This window comes from Oculina patagonica, chromosome 4 (assembly GCF_052425735.1).
Source record: "Oculina patagonica isolate OP01 chromosome 4, crgOcupat, whole genome shotgun sequence".
NCBI lineage: Eukaryota > Metazoa > Cnidaria > Anthozoa > Scleractinia > Oculinidae > Oculina > Oculina patagonica.
Window position 1 is genome coordinate 59,231,783 of NC_135761.1, and position 4,878 is coordinate 59,236,660.

The window sequence follows — 4,878 nt, forward strand, 5'->3', positions numbered from 1 at the left end:
TCATTGTTCATATCATACGGTGGAAAAGCTGAAGCCCGTCATTTTTTCATTTTTTTCGACCTTCTTACATATTACGTTCACTTATTTTTTTTATCTACTGATCTTCACTGCACATAACTGAAATCTGAATTTTTTAAAAATGTGAAGATCCATTGCATTTGATTCCGAACGTGAAAGTATTTAGCCACTAAATTTAGATTAGTACAACTAAACTTATCGCGTTGGTTTCCTCACTCAGTACATTTCTGTTGTAGGCGCCGTCAATAGTCCCAAAAATGCCGGATTCACAGTGATCATAAAAGCGTAAAACATTTTTCAATAGTTAATTTAATGATCCCATTTCTTTTCACTGTAATGAGATATTTTACTAGAAATAGTTAACACTAGGTTGCCCCCGCTGTTAATCAGTTTTTCTTTTCTGTACATGCTTTTCTACAGCCAATTCTTTCGCTTGATATCTTGGCTCTTCTGTCTATTCAATCATAGTTAGTAGAGGGGGACTAACTATGATTCAATTAATTGGAAAATAATTTTCTGTTTTTCCTTGACGGCTTGTGTTTTCTAATGGTTTCTGGCCTTCTCTTCATCACTGTGATGATGGAAACAGGGTGATTTGGGCAAAAATAAGCGCGTGACGCGTGAAAACAGATCGAATCTGGCCGTGATCCGTGAATTTCCGACCGTGGTCTAATGTGACGCGTGATCTCCTTATTTTGAGGACCGTGATTCGTGATTCAAGCTGAATACGTTCGCGAACTGAAAACCGAAGATAAATTAAGTAATCAAAAATCAATTTAAGGTATCGAAGCAACTGAATTAATAAGACTCTGATAAACGATACAATCTTAAAGCCAAAGACTGACATTGTATAAGGACGCGTACTTTGGCTCAATTTGTGCATTTTAGGTCTCGTCTTACATTGTGGACTCGCATGAGAGATCAGTTTTGCTATTGCTTGGCTATTGAAAGGTAAATGCAACACGAATTAACTAATCAGTTAAAGCTCATTTATTATAATGATGAATACCCAAAAACGTAATTCGAGAAATGGTCAAAAAACATACGTGATTCGTGATTTATAAAAAATAGGCTCGTAATTCGCGATTGAGACCCCCCTTTACCACCCTGTGGAAAGAGGACATACTCGAACATACGTTTCAGTAAAGTCAAGTGAATAAACAAAACAAAGCGAAATTATGCAAAAACTCGGAAAGATTAATGATAACGTAAATTTAATTTCAAGAACGGGACTGCAGCATCTTGACATCATTTCGCCATCAGATTTGCTGTGGTGAGTGATCTCAGCTAGACTCAAGCTAGGCTCTAGACAAAGTTCTTCGTCTTAATTTGACACGCCGGGTGGTCCTTCAAAAAACGCGTGTCTCGCAAAATTTTAGCCAAATTTCAGAGGTCTCGCCGTCTCGAATTTTTCTTTAACGCCTTTTCGGAGTCTCGATTTCTTTTGCAAGGCTTAAAAGGTCTCGGGCTCGCAGAAAAGATATCAGTCTCGCCGTCTCGCGAAGTGTCGCATTTACCATTCGACACCCCTGAAGGTCGACCTCTCGCGACTTGCGTCGCTCGTTTTCGCGGCCGTCGCTCACTGGCCGGGCCACTTTGCGGACTCGAACTCGCTTCACTGTGGCAAGTCTAGATCTTAACGAGGATAAACTTAAGAAACAGCAAAACATTTTAGCATTTGAGCCCAACTGCTTTTTTTATGTATTTGGGCTGAGAGCCCAAGCATGAAGAATGACATGAGAATTCTCACCTCTGTCAATATAAACGCCTGCCGCGAGTCTTAAATAATTATCTCGAGATCTCTTTTGAATTCCTTTTCTTGATGCTGCATATCATCTAGTAAATCTCCTCCGGAAGCGGATGGAATCTTGGCCCGACGGCGATCAACTTACTGATAAAGACTCTTCTGCGTTCAAGTAGTTTGTGCCTGGTAAATCGCGGTATTGCCGGACTAAGGCTTGCTTACCGTAAATGATCTAATAAACGCCCTCTCTCAAATAAACGCCTCGTATCTAATAAACGCTCCCCTTGAGGTATAAAGTTTGTATTAGACGCCCCTCTCTAATAAACGCCCCGTGTCTAATAGACGCCCCCTCCAAGGATCGCCTCAAAAACCAAAGTAACGTTCCATAGAGTAAAATCACGCAATTAATTTAGTTTTTTGCTTGATTCGAACATCGAAGAGGCGAACGATACCAACATGGTTGACCCCGATGTCGATGAAAACATCGATATCGAACTATGAGCGGCATCTCCAAGCTTTGCATTAGCGCAGAATAGATTAGGCTCCTATTCACAAACTCTGTTTTCTGTTTTACTCCGCGCCGGCAAACTTTGTGTCTTATTTGTTTTGTAGACGTTGTTTCAGTTAATGTGAAATAAACGCCTCTCTCTAATAAACGCCTCATATCTATTTAACGCCCCCTGTAGGACACCTAAAATTTAATAGACGCCCCGGGCGTTTATTAGATCATTTACGGTATCGTAAATCGCGGACAAATTTGTAGATATGTTGGTACGAGTTCCTAAACAAATTTAGGAACTAAAATTCATTTTCATACTTCTCTGTGAGTTAATTATCGCGAACTCTTTTCAACAATTGCATATCCTTCAGGTTGAAATGAATAAGCCTTGAATAAAACCTCGAATTATCTTTACCCTTCTCCAAGCTGGAAATTAAATTTTATCAGCGTTTGCGTTGTTGTCGAGTGCGCACGTGTTTACGCTGATCAATGGGTTGTCATCATCACCCAATCACCACGCAGAGATTCGTTCATCTTGCGTCATCATTGACCAATCACCTTACAGGCATTTATCACACCTCCCGATACTACTTTCAGGCATTCTGCACAACTCCCGATACTATTTGCGCGCCCACTTTGGTCAAATCATGACTTTTCCTGTTTTGGCCTCTGGGCCACAACCCTGCGGGGGCAATAAGCAGGTGAACGCAGTATACTGTAAAGTGTGATTGAAAAAAAAAAGCTAAATGTAGAATCTAAAGAAATAATTATTTTAAAGAATTGGTCTAATGGTAAGCTCTTGTAAGCCTTAAACCGCAACACTTATGGTGTTTGCTAAATTGAATTACCTGCATTCGTGTTCGCAAGTATGACCAAACAAACCGCAGTATAATGGACTACAAAAGTGTGTGAGGCTTCATAATAATAATAAATTAAAGGTGTTGCTTCACGCAATATCTTTGTTATACAGCTTAGCCTGCGATATGGTCACGTGGCACCTAACCCTAAGGAACAGGTGCCAGTTGATGATGGTGACATCACTTCTCCGAAAAGTGACTGAGCCCGCGTGACGTATTTTTTTTCGCGATTGCTTTCTGAGTACTCGTGAGCGCTCGCGCTGGTTTTTTTGATTGGATGAAATAATTTTGAAACTCTTCGAGTGCTTCAACGAAGATTTGCCAAAAATGGCACTATTCCCCCGACTGGCTGATCGAGAATCAAGGATTGAAAACTAGTGAAAACGTGAACCAGCAATCAAATAAAAAAACATATTCTGATTGCCGTCATTGCATAGAATGCAATCTCGAGTTTAACACCTGGTCCCATTATAATTTATGGTCATGTGACACTGTTCAGCAGGTGTCTCGTTTCGGCTGCTGACCGAGGAGTATTTAAGAAAGACCAATTCAGTATATAGAGTATAAACAAAAATAATAATAAAAAGGGCCGGTGTGCTGTTTAACTATATTCTACTGGATATCGTATTTTGGATGTCGCCCTACAAGATAACGCACTTTTTGTTGACCTTTCGTTCATCAAAGCTTAGAAGTGCTCATCGTCTTTATAACCGTTACGTTTTTGACCAATTTCTTGAAATCTTATGAATTGTAACCGCTTCTGCATGCATTGCGTGTCGTTCCTTGTAATTGTTTGGTTGCACTGGAGTCCTTATTCCGGTGGTATTTTTAGAGCAATAAACTACAATCAAATCTCGTAAAAAAAGAAACGCAAACTTAAATACTAATTTTACCTATAAAGTATCGTACATTTTCTTTTAATTTTTGCGTATCGAATACGCGCGCAAAAACATTGTTGGAAGTTTGTTCATGCTACAGTTAATACCATATTACAAACATTTGAAATTGTTTGCAACTACAGCTATATACTTTTGTAAATATTTTCCCATCTTGTTAAAAAAACATTGTTTAAAAAGAAATTTGGTAATTGTTGTTTGAAATTTATATATTTATTTTTCATTGCCAAACGTTACTATTTTACGTTACTTTTAACTGTTAGAGAAACTGTGCAACAAACTGTACTGTACTAGCTGTACTACAAACGGCAAACTCGAATTCTTTCTTCTCGCAACTTGAATCCTTACCAAATGCAATCAAAAGAGCAAATACCTTGACCTATTCTTATCTTTACCGTACCCAAGTTCGCAAGTAGCCAATCAGAAGCATGATTCTACATTTGATTAGCTTTTTTTAGTGACACTTTACAGTATACTTTTCCACGGTTTTTTGAAAAGCAATTCTTTCGATCCTCGATCCCCGATCCCCGATCCTCGATCCCCGATCCTCGATCCCCGATCCTCGATCCCCGATCATCGATCTTCGATCCTTGATCCTCGATCCTGGTTTTCCAGGAAACCAAAATTCGATCCTCAATCCTCGATCCTCGATCCTCGATCCTCGATCCTCGATCCTAGTTTTCCAGGAAACCGTGAAAATTGCTGGAGTCTGGAACGAGACTTGCTTATGAGCTAAAGAATGTCAGAGCTCGTTGTCATTCTCGTACCTCGAGTCTTCGTCCCTTCTGCGCAGGCTTGAAGAAACGAGCGACTCTTCGCTCGTTTCCTGACCGCGGGTCAAAGGGAACGAAGACCCTGGGTACG

The 4,878-nt window shown here is 39.9% G+C and overlaps 1 protein-coding gene across 1 annotated transcript in view; it reads right to left on the minus strand.

The window, feature by feature from the left end:
• Positions 1 to 4,878, minus strand: part of LOC144650941 (uncharacterized) — a 39,363-nt gene that overhangs the window by 3,095 nt on the left and 31,390 nt on the right. The window lies entirely within an intron of this gene.